This window comes from Electrona antarctica (assembly GCF_951216825.1).
Source record: "Electrona antarctica genome assembly, chromosome: 20".
NCBI classification, from domain to species: Eukaryota; Metazoa; Chordata; class Actinopteri; order Myctophiformes; family Myctophidae; genus Electrona; species Electrona antarctica.
The window spans coordinates 29,537,469-29,555,963 of NC_136801.1; the positions used below are offsets into that span (position 1 = coordinate 29,537,469).

General features: G+C 41.0%; 1 long non-coding RNA gene across 3 annotated transcripts in view; it reads left to right on the forward strand.

Annotated features, from left to right (window-relative positions):
- Positions 1-18,495, forward strand: part of LOC306913377 — a 129,725-nt gene that overhangs the window by 18,144 nt on the left and 93,086 nt on the right. For all 3 annotated transcript variants that reach the window (XR_013788524.1, XR_013788525.1, XR_013788526.1), the window contains exon 3: positions 1,250-1,398. This is a non-coding gene — a long non-coding RNA (uncharacterized lncRNA). The remainder of the gene's footprint in view (positions 1-1,249; positions 1,399-18,495) is intronic.

Genomic DNA, 18,495 nt, shown 5'->3' on the forward strand with positions numbered 1-18,495 from the left:
TGCTTCTAAAATGTTACTATGCTTTTGGGGACATTTGTCCCTCCTATAGTAATACGTCTGCACACGCGCGCGCACACACACACACACACACACACACACACACACACACACACACACACACACACACACACAGTGTGTCCATTGCCTAGGGATATAGTTTACCCTTTGCACATTGCTGTCGGGCAGAAACCTTGCTTGTATCTCCGTATTTCAACCTATTTATGTTTTTTGTAAATTCATGTCCTATTTAATCAATGTTTTTCTATTATAACAACCGCCTGGCGCCAATCTGGATTTATCTGATGTGCTGAGTTTCACTGTTGATTATACAAAAATAAGAGTCGACAACAGGCACAACACTTGCAAAATGATTAAAAGAATGTGATGAATACATGAAGTTATACAAATTAAAGTCCCTGTTTTCATATACTGAACGATGGTGGTGTTGTTGTAGAATGTTAGTTTCGCGAATGTATTTAATCGCATTTCTTCGCCTATACACATTTAATTTTGTCCGTTCACAATCCCTGGAATCCTACCATATCTTTAGTGTAGAGATTTTAAGTTTACATGACAAACAAAGGTAGGGCGCAGAAGTCGTGTGTCTGTCACAGTTTTTGACATTAATCCGTGGCAGAGTGGGAAGGTGACGCAGGGAGGTCAGAGAAATGTAAACGCTGGCCGTTATAGCAATGGTGTTAATCCCCCGGGTACAGCCACTGAGCATGCATCAATCATGGACGTGTGTGTCCAGGGGTGAGCCGGCAGGCATTAACCTTGAACCAGAAGGCAGTGCTGTTTTGCCACCAACCCCCCCTCCTCCCACCCAACGTCCCCCCCACCACAACCTCATCAAAGATGGACCACCAAAGAGCCTGTCCACTCGCTGAAAATGATACTACAAGTTGTGTTTGGATAATTATTTTGGTGCAAGCAAGCCTCCGGGCTCCGGCTGCTATATGTACAGTAGTGTGGTAGGTATTGGGGTTAATAGTTAGAGTTGGGGGTTAGGGTAAAATCTAATTAATGTACTGGTTGCAGGTCATCGGTGTGCAGAGCTAGCTAGCTACAGTAGCTAACCAAAGTCCTCAATGAATCTGTCCACCGAGCTCTCTTTTATTTGATTTTTTTTCTCTTTCTGAAAATAACAAACGATGGAGCTTGCACAAAATAAATGTCACCAACTTCTTTACACATGTAAACCTGGCTGTGATGTGATATTGAAGATGATTCTGATTATTTTTTACAGAATGCCTATACTATGGTAATGCTGCTGGAGCTGGTGGTACCGCCGCCGGCCACCACCACCAGATCCTTCTGCCGTCCGTCAGAGTCATGTTGGTCATCGGCTCGTCGGAACTCATCTGGGAGGCGTTGGGCGGACTCATCTTGGACCCGGTGAGTGAGAAGCTGAATCACAAGAGTTTTCTTCACAGGGGAATAGCCAAATTATGTCAAATATTTGTGGATAGCTCTGACCCAAAGCTTCTAAAACAGAGAACCAAGACTGCAATCAAACAGGAGCAGTGGGGATGATTAGCTTCAATGCACATTTCAGTACCAAGTATAGGCTCCATGCAAAGCAGCCACATTGGAGGGGGGGGTCTTCCTTTTTCCTTTAGTGCCATCTAGTGTTAGCATGTGCACACCTAAGGAATGCCACCCGTCCGCTCTCACTCTACGGTGCTTGTTTCCTTTCCGGGTTATTCAGGAAGGTGGGGGCCTTTGTTATGAGCACATCACCACTCGCATTAGCTCATACCCAACCAGTTACATTTGCTCAGCGATGCGGTACAAACTCACGAATGATTTATGCTCTCCAACCTTTAGAGATACAGAGCTTTGAAAATCCTGTTATAATGGAGGCTCAACGGATCTGGATCTACGAACATATGCATAGATGCGTAGCACCAGCAGGTACCGTTAGCCTAGCTACGTACGTTTATGAACGTAGATTGCAGCGAAAAGGTTAATGGGTCTTACCAATTATACTAGCACAGTGGTTCTCAAACTTTTTAATTTCAAGGACACCTGTGGGTAACCAAAAATGTCCTTTATGGGATTTGTACACTCAAGAGTTACACCCATAAACGGGCCATTTGCATTTGGATGCTAGAAAGCTAGCTGCTAGTCCCACAGCTGTTCATAATCAGCATTAATGAGTGGAAGGGTCGCTCACCTGTCTGGTATTATTTGGATGGGAAGGTTTTTGACTATATTTGAAACATTTTATGACTGTTCGTGTTATGGGTTATATTGGTCAAATCGAATTATTCTTTGGGCTTACATTCTTTAACATCCATTTACAGTATCAAGATAGGAATTCACCTACCTATCAGCAATGGGTGAAAACAGACATTCATTAATCCATGGCAAGAAAAACCCATTAAGACCTGAGGTTGATTCTACAACTGTCTTCTAAATCCTAAAAGTTGTCTAAAAAACGTATGTTGTTGTGCCAGAGGTGCTCAAACTTTTTCATGTCACGGACCGTCGGACCCCCAAAATGTATTTGGCTGCAGACCCCCATCTCAAAATATGTTGTTCCAGGGACAACATATTTTGAGGATGCTGGCGTCCACTGTTCGCCGCTTCTCCTCCCAATGTGTGAATGACTGAACCATATTGTAAAGCGCTTTGAGCACTTGGTAAAGTGCTATAAAAATGCAATTCATTAACTGCAGCGGTGAATGAGGTATCTAGGTTTTTTATATCTGTGATTCACACTGCGTCAGGCCTGACGTCGATTTTTTTTTTATATAAATCATGACTATTTTCTGAAAGATTTGAGGCACATTTTAACGATTTTTCAAAAATAGCAGACCTACAAGTTCATAGCGCGCCACTCGGTGGCACGCTATGAGCTTGTAGATCTGCTATTTTTTAATAGCTAAATTATAACATAATGTTTAAAACACCAAAAGGGGTTCCCGCCCAAAATAGGTTAAGTTACTGCCACCTTGCTTTTTCAATGCAAAATGCCAACATGGCCATGTGAATATGGTCTATTGCAGTGGTTCCGAAACTTTTTAGCATGTGACCCAAAAGCGGAATTTGATGTCTCCCTGGAAAATGATCAACTCATTAACCTGACTTGAGAGATGTCATCATATATTATTTCTCAGACATCTACTGCTGTACAGGGAGTTGTGTGTGTATAAGGCCCACAAAATCTGCTGCTGCACATTGCGTTTGATTTTCTTTCTTCTACTTTTTTGCCTCCTCGCCAGCTATTTTAGGACCAAGAATGACTTCATAGCTTAGATCTTAATCATGCTTCCTCAGCAAGCAGCATCAGATAGCGCCTACACCTTATCAGCGTACGCAAGGGAAAAAAAACTCACTTCAAAACCCACAGCCAGGAGGAAGCAAGGTGAGTAATTCATTGCAGTAATCAACAGTGATTTAACAATTAGTTGGAAAAAGGAGAAACGGAACAGAAAACCAAATTAGGAAAAAATATATGTAACTAAAGTTAGCCTCCGAGGCGTTTGTTATTGAGGGAAATGAAGAGGGAGTGATGAATTGACTGTTTGACTTTTCTTTTTTTAATTAAGTTTGAAGAGCAGATGAGAAAGATATACTAAGCTACAGCGGTGCTTTTTGATTCCTTGTCAATGATGCTCACAGGGAGAACATCAAACCTCAGCCTAACTGGCTTTGAGATGAATGTTATTACATTTTATGAGTGGAAGTATTTTTTTATCCATCAGCAAAAGAAAAGCACTTGAAAAGGAAATTGTGTTTTAATGTTGTCTGAACGTCACATTGATTGGCACAACAACGACAGCAAGGCAGAGACTTACAATTCTGCATTTTTATGAATCAGTGCCGCTGTAGTTTTCTTTTTCTTTAAGATATTTTGTTTTTAAAGGCTTTTTCTGCCTTTATTGATAGATTAACAGTAGACTAGAACAGTAGAGAATGGGGAGAGAGAGATTGAGGGGGGGGGGGGGGGGGGGGGGTATGGGTGACACGCAGCAAAGGTTGTCGGGATCGGGATTCTAACCCGCACTGTCAGGCTGGTGCCCAAGACGGCTATGCCAGTCTGGGCTCTCCTGTGCCACTGTTTTTATGTATTATTACTAGTGGTGGGCCGTAACAAAGAACATTTACTTGAGTAGCCTACGAAGGGACAGGTCGAAATTTAAATAGGGGTACCCCTGGAGGAAATTGATGTGTCCTGATATAAAATACCATCACCCTCCCTGTGAGTGAAAAAGAAAATCCCGTCCCCTCCCCAGGTGATTAAACAAAAAGGAATCACCCTCCCCTATTAACCTATTAATTAACATCACATTTACCTCAGTATTATTTATTCCTAACTTTAATCTGGTAGCGTTTTTAATATGTGAGAAAATAAAGTGACCGCAAAAATCGCGAAAATGTTTGCGCTGTGAGGTTTGAACTCACAGCCAATGCGGACAATGGTCTCGTAGTCTAACGCCTAATACAGCAAGCTATGTAAGCCATTGAAGAGTGGAGGTTGAAGTGTGTACTTGTAGTGTGATTGACACGGGGAACAATGGAAACCGGTCCTGTTGGGAAGAACCAAGTGAAAGCAACAGAGGGGTATCGTTGACCAACGTTGTACTTTAATTCAGAAAAGCTGTAGTATTAGATATATATATATATAAAACCCGGACTATTTTATTATCAAAATTGGATCATCCTCCCTTGGACTCGAAGTAAAATTAGCTCACCCTCCCTCTGACTAAAATTAAAAAGACATGGCCCTCCCCTATTTTCCTCCAGGGCCCCCTTTTCTAAATTTCGACTGGTCCCTAACTTTGTGTATCTGCACTTTACTTATTTGTACTTTTGACTCCATTACATTTCTAAAAGGTAAAACCTGCATTATGAATTAGCCACTTAAGCCCTATTTAAAAATAAATGGCCGATTTCAAGCTCACAATTCATCACCCAGATCGTAGAGCTGCCATTTTCACTGCTGTTGATATTGTAATAGTATAATAGTAGTGCAAAAAAGTACAACATGTGTACTCTAGAATGCTGTTATAATTGCTTTTGAATACTTGAGAAGTCTTTTTTCAAGTTGGTACTCCAGTACTTTAACCCATTTTGGGCCGGGAACCGGCCCAAAATAATGTATAACAATGTATAACATTATAATGTATAACATTATAACAATGTTTAACAATTAAACATTGTTATAATTTAGCTATTGAAAAATAGCAGATCTACAAGCTCATAGCGCGCCACCGAGTGGCGCGCTACAAGCTTGTAGGTCTGCTATTTTTGAAAAATCATGAAAATATTTATTTCAGAAAACTGGAGGATTTAGAAGATTTCTTTTAAATTTTGAGGTCAGGCCAAAATGGGTTAACTCAGTTTGAGGAACTTTCACTTGTATGGTGTAGCGCCTGCACGGCCCTGCGAGGGCTTGATCCATTACTGCATGCCGAGGCCATGAAGACATATTGCATTAGGAATCCGAGGCATCTAATGTGGTGCAGAGGATCATTTGCCACTTTGAAATGCTAAACGAGACGGAGCTACAAATGAGCCTGGAAATGCCTGCTGCATGTAATTAAAGGCCCCAGTGAATTGCAATAATCAAACGGCCCATCTTCTGAGAAAACTATTACAGGTGGATTATTCGTGTATAGCAGGTTGAACTAATCAACCACTGACATACAGGCCTCCTGTCAGCAGCAGCCGTGTGTACTCCCCTGTCTGTCTGCTAGCTGTTCTCTGTCTGATGTACATCTGACATCACGTACACAGTTACCACATGCACGTTCACATGCATGTGTGTGTGTGTGTGTGCACATGCATGCATGCTTAAACAAGGCCGTTTGCTGTTATATGTCTTAGCAATAGCGCTCTGCCACACCCGATGCAAAATGTAGCACATACTGTACACGCAAATATTATACATGCACAGAGAGATGCCTATATGTGTGTGTTACTTGTTGCGAACGCAGTGAGCATTTACTATGAGACCCAGCAGATCACGTCTGTGTGTGTGTCTGTGTGTGTGTCTGTGTGTGTGTCACGCTGTAACACCACCCGCCCACCACCAGAGGGCGCAGCTGTATCACACACAAAAACACACACACACACATGCACGCACGCACACACACACACACACGCACGCACGCACACACACACACACACACACACACACAAAAAACTTAACTTAAAAAAAAACTTAACTTAAAAAAAAAACTTAAAAAGGAAAAGCGCACACACACAAAAAACTTAACTTAAAAAAAAACTTAACTTTAAAAAAAACTTAACTTAAAAAAAAACGTAAAAAGGAAAAAAGCACACACAAAAAACTTAACTTAAAAAAAAACTTAACTTAAAAAAAAACTTAACTTAAAAAAAAACTTAAAAAGGAAAAACGCACACACACAAAAACTTAACTTAAAAAAAACTTAACTTAAAAAAAAACTTAACTTAAAAAAAAAACTTAAAAAGGAAAAACGCACACACACAAAAAACTTAACTTAAAAAAAAACTTAACTTAAAAAAAGAATTAAACAAAAAACTTTAAAAAAAAAACCTAAAAAAGAAACACGCACGCACGCACACATACACACTAAAAAAAACTTGAAAAAAAAAAAAACTAAAAAAGAAACACGCACGCACACATACACACACTAAAAAAAAACTTGAAAAAACATTTAATTTAAAAAAACGTAACTTAAAAAAAACCTTAAAAAGTACGTAATTTATTCTAATTGTTGTTATTGCAATTTACGAGCTGCGTTCGCTTCCCGCGTTTGCGCGTCTTACTTGTATTACTATACTTTTTTCCCCCAAGCTCACAACGTGTCATGTTGCGACATATTGTGAGCTTGTAGATCAGCTATTTATCGCACATGACACAATATTATCGCACATGATGCAACTAAGTATAAATAAGCCATAACCCCAACCCCTAAAAAGCTAACTCCTAAATACCTCATCCTAACCCTAACCTGAATCTTTTCCTAATTGTAAACCTAAAACAAACACGTCTCTTGGGAGGACCATGTCTATTCCTCAAATTCTACTATTCTTGTGGGGACATTTGACCCTCACAAGTACAGTAATAAAGAGACACACACACGCACGCACGCGCGCACTGACTTGCAGTGTGTCCGTCAGTCAGCGAGTCCTATTGATGTCAACCTTTTGCTCTCAGTTATCATCTGCACACAGGCAGGCTTCATATTGAATCATGGAGACGGGGTTAAATAAAACTGGAAGGCTTTCACATCAAATCTCCTCCAGCCTCCATCTTACACGCCTTGGCCGATAGATGGAGGAGATAGGGCCGCTGTGGATGTCAACAGCCTCAGATACTGCGTTTGGCCATTTGCTCTGTGTACTGTACTGGAGAACAGAGCTCTGTCTGCTGCACCATTATCTGTAGTAGTCACATCAGTGCAAGCCAGAAGTGTATTGTCACTGTCGGGCTGGAAACCAGAAGCTGGATTTGAAGCTAAATGGGAAGTAATTATCGGCCGTTCTAATTACTGGCCCAGGCAGATGTCGCTATTTCCCCTCCTCCTGCTGGCTGTGGAAGCATTTTTACTCCATTCAAGTGAATAAGGTTTTGGCCGGACTTTATACTTGATTATGTTACCTAATTACCTTAGTAAACATTTTCATTGAGACTTTATTTTTAAATTATGGTCCCATTCATTAAAATGCATGATAAAGTAGGGTATGTTTCTAGGGCTTCTACTGAGTGAAGACCTCTTTGCGGTTGCAGTAGTTGACGGATTTGAATTGGCCGAAAAAGTGGCGTCAAAAACGGGCCTGTTTGAGTGACATCATTCTTACAGTCTCTGGTGGAAACCTTATGGGCCCTACAATTTTTTTAAAACGTTTTAAAATAGTTCAGCTAGCCAATCTACATCGACATGTTGTGAGCTTTTTGATTGGCTATTTGAACTTCTTTTAATAGTTTTTCAAAATAATAAACATGGCAAAGAAGTTCATGGATAAGGGGTAAGGCAAGATAGGGCCTTCAATGTCTTCAAAGTTATTATAATTTAGTTATTATTTATGGCCAGCTGTTCAGACTGCTAGCCCAAATCCAGCCCACATCTCATTTGTCTCCTCCATATTGGAGTCACATTGTTTTTTATGCAGTCTGAACAAACATAAAAAAATAACATATGGAAACAGATTTTTGCTAATCCAATTTGAACCACATTCATTAGCCTTGTTCAGACTTCATGAAACCAATCGCACTCCAATCTGGATAGGAAGTCAGATTTTTGGCTACAAGCTGAGCAGGGCCTTTCATTGGTTAAACATTTATAAAACCCACCGACATACTTTACTACTTTCACTTCCAACCACTTTCCACGGTTCTGAAAATAGCCATTGTTGAAGCTCACAACGCATCATGGTGTAATCCATTGTGGACTTTTGTGTGACACCATTTACAAGAAAACGCATGAAATGTTAAATTTGGAGGTTTCTGCCGTCAGCGTGCGTGCGTGCGTGCGTGCGTGCGTGTGTGTGCGCTGTAATGTACTCTTGTCCTAGCAAAGGCCAGACATTAATAGGAGTCACAATGAAATAATGTTCAGTACTCTGACGCTTCATTGGAATGGGAACTTTCTGTACAGTGACCAATAACGGCGTTATATCCATTGAAATTCTTCTGTTATTCACTGATTCATCTCTATAACTGTAAAGCATTTCTTATACAAGTTTAAGTCACGCACGCACGCACGCACGCACGCACGCACGCACACACACACACACGTACACACAACATGTGTTTGCTGTCATCGCCGTGTAGCATTTAACAGCCCTGCTAGTAAAAATGAATCAGTGACATTAAAAACAGGCCAAAACGCATAACGGGTTTGATGCAAGCCAGTGTTTATTGATGAATAAACGGTCAGAGGATTCCATTTGCCAGATATACTGTCTGTCCCTCTCTTTTGCTGCCGTAGGGGCTTTTTTTTTTCTCTCCTTCCCTTTTTTTTGTATTCCGCAGGACAAATGTGTTTCAGCTGAGCTGATCCAATTCCTCCTCCATTGTTTTTTATGTACTGGTGTTTAGCGCTCCCCCGAGCTCCACTGACTACCTGTCTGTTTAGGAAGCCATAAACATGAATCAAACTTGTTAGGAGACTTTTCCATAAATTCCTCGCATGCAGCAAGAAAAAAATAAAAATAAGGGCCTGGTTTCACAGATGGAATGAAATACCCTCCAAGTCTCTCTCTCTCTCTCTCTCTCTCTCTCTCTCTCTCTCGCCCGCCCTGTTATGAATGTCTGTCTGTGGTGGCATCCATTCAGCATTAATTATTGGTATCGTTACCCAGATAAAAGAGTGTGGTGAGTCATAACACCAAGTTAGCTTGACGTACTGGATGATTCATGACATTAGGTCAGCATACGAATGCCAATATTTACAATATGTTATTGAATTATGATCGCCAGTGGGAGCATAATGAACATTTATAACAAAACTTTTTAAAGGCCTGTTCTGTTAGAAAACGATGCATTTTCTCCCATACAGAAGAAACACTGACTTCTTTTTTTCTTTTTTTTTTGTGGTCGACAAAATCTAAACTTCCCATTCATAAATGCTAATTCAGATCACTTAGAAAACAAGAAAACAAAAATCAATGTTTGATTGATCCGCACCATGAGCATTGATCAATACCTTCCGCCATTGAGCATTAGGCTAATTTCTATTTGTTAGTCGTCATAACTCTTTATTTGCCAGCATAGCTTGTCTTTTATCTCATGGGGGGGGTTGACCTTTGTAGTCGACCAGCAGAGAATCTATGTTTCCTCTGCTTCCTCCATTTGTTCCCTCGCTGCACTTGAGCAGGAAAGATAATTACACTTCAAATGAAGCTTCTTCTCATTGTGTCGGCCGTCTGCCTTGCCCCGCTCGCTCTCTTTCTCTCTCTGTCTTTCTTTTGGTCTCCCTCGCCCTCTGTCTTGTCGTTTCTCTCTCACTCTGTCTCTCTTTTGCGGTATCACTTTCTCAACTCGGTATCCGGCTTTTCTACACTTCTTTCTGTCCGTCTATTCATCTCACAGTCTTTCATTGTCTTTCTTAGTCCATCACTCTGCTCTCCCTGTCGCACTATTTTTGAGGGGAGCTAGCCCCTCCTATATACAGGTTTAATGTTTGTTTTTAGTTCAAGTTTGTTTTAAAAACGCCATTGACAATGAAGGGAAAATTTACGTCATCTTGTCCCTAACACAAACATTAAATAACAATGACACCGTTTGTTTGTTTTACATCCCCATTACATCACCTAATCAACATGAGTTAGACTTTAATATATTAGCGGCCCTCACTTCACACGGGTGTTTTTTGTTTTCTCTCTCTCTCTCTCTCTCTGGGGGGGGGGTCAATGGATCCACATGCATTCACCTCTTATTTACAAGATTCATGTTTATCTAATACAAAAATCAATAGCTTAGCACCAGGGAGAGGTTAGGGCTCGACTAACAGTCATTGAGAGCTACTTAACGGTACATCTGCCGGTGCTTTAGTGGGCCATAAAGGAGAGGGATTGCACAGCGGTGCACATGGCTCCGGTGTGAAAGACAAACACAAACGGGGAGCAAACGGCACATTCATCTGTTATCTTAAGGTGCGTTTGGATATATAGCACACTGAGTTCACTGTGCAATACAAACTATAGGTGCGCATATCCAAGCGCACCATCTTTTGAATATTCTTTCACAGCGAATGTTTTAACTCAAATCTTTGCTTCTGAGGGGGGTCCTTAGAACAACATATTTTCAGATGGGGGTCGGCGGCCAAATGCATATTATTCTGGGGGTCCTTGGCATGAAATCGTTTGAGCACCACTGACATTGAAACATGGCAAACCACTTATTTCTGTTTATTAAAGAGCTGGAAAGACAGGTCATTTCAACCTTTTTATACCAAGTACCACCACAGAAAATATCTGGCACTCCAAGTACCACCATAATAACTGCTATATGAAATACAGCGTAGACCTGCCCCATTCTATTCAGCTATTATTAAGGAAAATCTAATTTATTCTTTGAATTGTTTTTTTTTGTTCCTTTCCTAAACCAGTTGTGCTGCTGCTCTGATGCACAACTGATAATAGTGGTAATGGGATTAATCGGTTCTCAAATCTTCTATTAAAGGAGAATTCCATACTAGAAGGCTTTCTTACCTTTATTTGTAGCTGTTACATCCCCACCAAAGAGGTCCAGGTGTTATTTTGTGTAAAGGCGCAAAATTACACCTGGACCTCGTTGGTGGGGATGTAACAACTACAAATAAAGGTATAAAGAAAGCCTTCTAGTATGGAATTCTCCTTTAATGGCTAGGTATGCTGCTCATTTCAGAAGAAAATGCAATTTATTCTTTGAATTGTTTTGTTTTTGTTCCATTCCTAAGCCAATTTTACTGCTGCTCTGACGCACAACAGTTTTTTTTGTAACATTCTATTTATTAGATTTTAAAGTTTTGTTTTTTTAACAAATGCAGAAACAACAAATACAAACCAACAACACACACACACGCAAGAAGAAAACAAACAAACAAACACAAAAAACTCCAATACAATCAGTATACAGAGATATCAGAGATCCAACGTGAATGTGAGGGAGGGTATGTTTCTTTTCCAGTGGATCAGAATAAGTCGTCTTGCCAGAAGAGTCACAAAAGCGACGAGGTCTGATTGATATTTAGGCAGGGAGATGGATTCAGGAAGAACACCAGATAAGGAAAAATAAGGGATGTATGGGCAACTGTAATACCAACTGATATTTCTAATGTGATTAATCCGTTCTCAAATCTTCTATTAATGGCTAGGTGTGCTGTCATGCTCATTTCAGCACGGCTGGAGAGCCTATTTCAACCAATTGCTTGGTCAGAAGAACTACCTGTATTAATGTAAATAAATATTTCATTCCACTTTTGTCTTTTTTCTCCTTTTTTGGGCGACTCCTCTGAGTACCAGCAGAGGGGGGCTCAAGTACCACTGGTGGTATTAGTACCAGTGGTTGGAAACCTCTGAGGTAGATGACTGCTACTGAGCAAACACTATATAGCAATGATTAGTATTACTTGCGAAGTTGCGCAAGCAGAGCGCGCAAGTAATAGTTTTCGTCCAGTGCTTCGATGCGCATGTCGCCGTTTGATGTGTATGCGCCGTGCCAGCGTATGACGTAATAACTACTTGTGCTTGATATGGCAGTGGTGTCAGATTACATACATGTATACATAGGGGCATTACCTTTAATCCTCCCGACACTAAAACATATCGTCATTACGTCACCATCGAAAACCAATTACACCCTGGCATTGGGTCCTTTAATCCATATCTTTATTACGTCATCATTGAGAGCTAGTTGTACCAGTTATACCCTGATGTCATAAGCTGCTACGATACATACACATCAAACGGGGCATACGCAAAGTAACCACAGTATACTGCTAATCAACTTACAAATTACATATACATATAGAGGCATTTCCTTTAATCCACCCGACACTGATCGATATATACGTCACCATCGAAAGCCGTCACTCATGCATATGACGTAATGACTACTTGTGCTTGATATGGCATTGGTGTCAGATTACATACATGTATACATGGGGGCATTACCTTACCTTTAATCCTCCCGACACTAAAACATATAGTCATTACGTCACCATCGAAAACCAATTGCACCCTGGCATTGGGTCCTTTAATCCACATCTTTATTACGTCATCATTGAGAGCTAGTTGTACCAGTTATACCTTGACGTCATATGCTGCTACGATACATACGCATCAAACGGGGCATACGCAAAGTAACCACAGTATACCGCTAATCAATTTACAAATTACATATACATAGAGGCATTTCCTTTAATCCACCCGACACTGACCGACATACGTCACCATCGAAAGCCGCCACTCATCCGTATTACTCTGACCATGATTTAGTATTGATATCGCTATAGTCCAAAATTAAGTAAATTTAAAGTAATGTTATTGACAATTTAAAATAAATAATGAAATAATTATACTGTAACATATTTTTTTTCAATTTATATACTTTTTGTATATATATTTTTTACTCTTTGAGAAACTAAAAAGGGATCCAGGACACTTCTAAATCAATAGAACTGTATTTCTTTTAGAAACTTTTACCATACTTGTTTACCTCCAAAAACTAGGTACGTAGCAAATAGCTAAACCTAATAATTCAATATTTCAAACGTTCTTTCACAGAGAAGCTGAGATTTGACAGTTTGTAGCAGTCGACAGTACTTGTGCGCTCTGCTTGCGCACTAGGTGGCCATTTATGGCCTACTTGTGTGCAACAAGCAAGTAGGCACTCAACAGAGTGCAGTTCTAGTTATTAGTGTGCCATGCAGACTATAGTTATTGTCACACTTTTTTATTCTTCTTCCAGAGTAACATACCTAACTTCCGCTGTGATTGGCCGAGCTTTGCATAACGTTTGTAGTACACTATAGTTATTGTCACACTTTTGTATTCTTCTTCTTCCAGAGTAACCTACCTAACTTCCGCTGTGATTGGCTGAGCTTTGCATAACGTTTGTAGTAGCTAATTGGCTATGTTTTACAATCGTTTATAAAGACCAAGGGCAGAACACCAAACTATTCAAGCCTCTGGGGTCTATGTAAGCGACTGTGGCAACCACATTTTGCAACTTTTTCTAAATTGCGACTTTTCTAGTTAGAATATAATATTGTGTTTTTAACATTTAACAAAAAAAAACGTTTTTAACCAAAGATGGCTAATTGCATAAACTTGACTTAATACTGTCGCTACAAGTCGATACTTTTCCCAACCCCAATGGTTTTCTTCCTGGACACAAACTATTACTCAGCGTAGCAAAGTAATATCCTCCAGAACCGTGAAGATGCCTCTACCTTATTTCCTGGTTCCTTGCACCTTGAATAGATCAGCACTTAGAAAGCCGCCTCGGTGGCAGCACTCACGGAGGTGTGTGTGCACCGCTTGGCCCTAAAAATTCACTTTTCTCCCCCAGTAAGCACTATGCGCGCCTCGCGACCCCATGAACCCCGGCAAAGGCCTCGCCATCTGTCAGTGTCGTTCGCCACAAAGTGGCCACGATTAATTGAAAAACAATGGGGGGGCCAAAAGGGGAGGGTCAAAGCAATATGCGTCGCGGCCCCGCAGGATCACCTCCTCCTTTCCTCATTGTTGAGAAACGCCTCCCCTTCCCTTTAGTCGGGGAGATGTCGGAACACATTGTTCCTGTTTGGTTTCAACGTCCCCTCCTCTCCTCGGGTTGGGTATTATATCAGGCCGACAGATCCAGGGGACTCTATCTGTCTCTGTCCATGTCAATGTAACACACTGCAAATCAATGCTGAGGGGGAGAACTGCGGCTTGGCGCTGATCCCCAAAGACAGGGTGCTTTTTCTATGTAAAACACACAGATGTCTTATGACCGGCCAGAAGAGCTGCTATACATGGAATGGAAGCTGGCACCAATGGATGTGATATCGTTGAAACCTTGTATCTCCACTTTTAAACTTTTATGTTTTTTTTAGTAAATCAATACACAGTCATACACAGTGTCCCGCAAAAATAGCAATTTTTTTTCTACTTTTGAATTTGAATCCTGAAAAGTAACAGGTTCTGCCCGACAGCAACGGATATAACTAAGGCTTCTATCCATGCTGTGAGGAAAACATGATTGCTCTGTAAGCCTACCTTTTTATATTCTCCATTAATTCATCTTCAGACTAGGGCCATGAAATGAAGTGACACAAATTAAGTGACACAAAACATTCGATTCAAAACACATTTTTTTATTATCGATTTAATCGATTAGACTTAGTTGTACAATGGTGGCGTACCAACAGTATAGCCAATCTACTCGCTCATAGATAGCTCAGCTATTTTCTCTACTAAAACTAACTAATACTATGAAATAAATCATTCATTGATCATAACCGAGGCACAAGTTTGAAATAATCGTGATATTGATTTGAAGTCATATCGCCCAGCTGTACTTGAGACCTCTATCCACCAGGTCTGTTTCCCCGATTCTCACTCCGCCTTCACCCTTTTCCCCCACACGGCCCTGCCTCTCCAGCGAACGCCTCCTCCAAGTGAGTGAGTGAGTGAGTGATGGTTGCCTCCTATGCAAGCTCAGCAGATGGGGTCGTCCTCCCCTCACACAGTGCTTTCAAGGCTGACCGAGCAGCACTATGCCCTCAGTGTAAGCCGGTGAAGTGACCCTGTCTATATGCAGGCCCTGCCGTGTGACAAGGCTCTTTACAGCCATGTTGCCAGGCCTGCTGACAGTGTATTGTAAAGCCCTCCCGCATCAAAGCCATGGAGCATCTCCATCACTGACCAGACTCCACCGGTCAGCGTTTTATTTATTTTTTATCACTGGGCCCACGTCAGCAACCATGTCTGATTGGTTCATGGCTAACACTGTACAACAAAAGACAAAGCTTTGCTGGAGATTGTTTCACCAGCAAATGTGTTGTTTACCAGTAAGACGCCCTGAGGGTGAGAAGTGACCTCGCCCTAAAGAGCGCTGAGGGCGAGGTCGCGCTGAAGCTACAGGTCTGGGAATGCCCATATATGGAGCTTTTTTCTTTTTTAATTGATGCTTTCGGGCCGGGTAGGGCGAAAAATGTGTGCCAAGACCAGGCGGGGGGGCAGTTAGGGCCCAGATAGGGCCGGGCCTTCATTTTCGGGCCTTTTGAGAACTCTAGTTTTCGGCGGCTGCGCTAATAAATTTGGGGCGGGCCCGTCTAGAGTTTGAATGGACAGGTATCAGTCAAAAGGGAGAGGAAGAGGAAGGACGGGTGGGGCATGATCAACTTCTGGAATGTCAAAACGGGTCAGCTCCATATATGGAAAGATCTAAGGGTTTGAGGTTTGAGGTCAGAGTTGCTGGCCAGCTCCATATATGCAGATCTAGGTGATGATCCAGTCTTCCCCATGTACAGTATGGCTATCCAGGGTTTGATGAGGTCAGTGTCGTGATCTTCATATATGGAGACGGCCATATATGTATCATGTCACAAGGCGTGACGAACTGACGGCCATATATGGTGGTGTGACATGTCACTAGGCGTCACGGACTGAAGGCCATATATGGACAGGTTTTGCAGGTTCATATATTTGAAGAAAATAGGGTACATTTACCTCTGCAACCCTTCTAAATATAACATAGCCTCTATACAACAGTGTCCTCTCTCGTGAACAAAGGCTGATCCTTGGGTACCACGCTTAATGATATCTTTAACTTCCTTCATCACATATGTATTTCTCCCTCTCTGTAATTAGCATTAGAATTATTCATCGGATACTCATCAAATTTCCGACAACCAGTGGTTATACCAGGAAGTGTTGTTAAAAAAGAACCTGGCAGAGGGGCTCAATTACCTCTGAATGAACATAACAAAGTCTGTTTAATAGCGGCATGATTATGATAATGATTAATTTCTAAAGCGCTTTGATTGAGAATATGTGAAGCATACGTCAAAGTATAATTTCAAGCATTCCATTCATGGCCAGATTTAAAAGACAACTTTAGTTTTTTTTTGCAACCAAGGTTCAGGTTGTAGGTTGTTTTTAGACAAAGTAAAAGGTGAGTGTTATTTATTTTATAATTATTTTTCATTTGCTGCTTTCTTTAGTTTTAGCGATTTTTAGATATTTTTGGCAGGAGGCGGGGGCATTCGAACATAGGGCTAAATACGTCCTTTTTTACAAAATGTTACGGCGATTTCTTTATTAATATTTACAATAGGCCTACTAGACCTTATGAAATTACATTATGGCCACAAAAGATCACAGGATCTACTGAATGTGAAGGTAGAGGTACTAGGGGGATGCCATACTGTGTGTTGTAGGCTCAATATGTCAGTTTGTCACATTCAATAGAATGTGATCTTTTGTGGCAAGATATAATTTATTGGGGTCTAGTAGGACTATAGGCCTAGTAAATGATAAATAAAATAAATCACATTTTTCTTTGTAAAGAAATGCATATTTAGGACCATGTTCGAATGTCCCCACCCCCCCTGTCAAAAATAGATAAAATCGCTAAATTGAAAGAAAGTAGAAAATGAAAAACCATTAACACTCATCTTTTACTTTCTCTAATAACCTAAAACATGAACCTTGGTTGAAATAAACTAAAGTTGTCCTTTAAAGAAAATAAATTGTGTGTGTGTATACATATATAGGCTATTGCTTCTCTGCCGTTACTGGATAGTATACCATGGAAGAGTGACAGAGACAGGCAAGAGAGACTGACACAGGGAATGACACGCATGCAGCAAAGTTCATCAGGCTCAGGAATCGAGGCCATTAGGCGGCCCAATTTTGGACCTGATTTGCTGTCATTCGCTATTACTGTAATCTCTAAAGTTTCCCTTTCATATAAGGACCAGTCCTAGTATCACTTGGTGCAGAGGTTTCCAAACTTGACCTGTGTTAGGCCCACTCTCAGCCTCTTCTCTTTTATCACTCTATTTGTTTGACTAATGTCTTAAAAATATGTGCTGGGGACATTCATTAAAATATGGTCCATCTCAAGGCTGTATTTTTTATTTTTAATATATGTATCAAAATGTAGAAGTCAATATAATATTCCCCACCTTGATGGCGGTCAAAGTGAATGAGGATAAACCATGTAGCGGCCTGGTTGTTCAGTCTGCCATCCGATTCTTAGTTTTTCAGATCGTCTGGACGGCCATCTGTCAACCTTACCAAGAGAGAGAGAGGCAATGATTTCTACTTCGCCTGAGTGAATGCTCAGCAAAGCAATATTTCACGTTAGCGCTGAACAGAGATCCATCTATGGGGACTTTGCTTACTGGAGTGATATCCGGAGGGATAGTGCAGCCCCGCTGATTGACCAGAGGCAGAGGTTGAACACACTATCCAACATCAGCTTTAGTTTAGTATCAACACCAAGCTCTTATCATGTCATCTCTGAGTCGTTGAGTTTCTCACACTGCAACCCACCCCCCCCCCCCCCCCAAAAAAGACAATAAAAATAAATAAAGGGCCATGTTTAGATAATTTGTGGCACATAGTGGCACGTACACAAAAATGTATGCTGCAAATGCATTGGCGGTGTTTCCAACTCGACTATATAGTTATATGGTACATGGTGCAAAGCTAGCCGCAAGATGTATTTACTGAATTGGTCTCAGCTGACGCAGCTGTAAAGTACCTTCCCACCACTGTGGAGTAGAGTCTATGGCCCTCATTTACATACATGAAATGAGGGCCAACGCGGTGTACACCCAAATTTGGGTACACCACGTTGATAAATGAGGGCCTATAGGTTTGAATCCACCGCGGTGCATCCGGTTTGGCCAGCGCCCATACGAACACAATTGCCAGTGTTTAAGGGAAGATAGTTGAGCTGGGAGGGTTAGCGACAGAAATATTTGGGGAGGAATTAATTGGCATAATGATCGACTACACTGTGGGTAAAAAAAGGGGTAAAAACCATTGCTCTAAATGTAAGAACAAGACAAA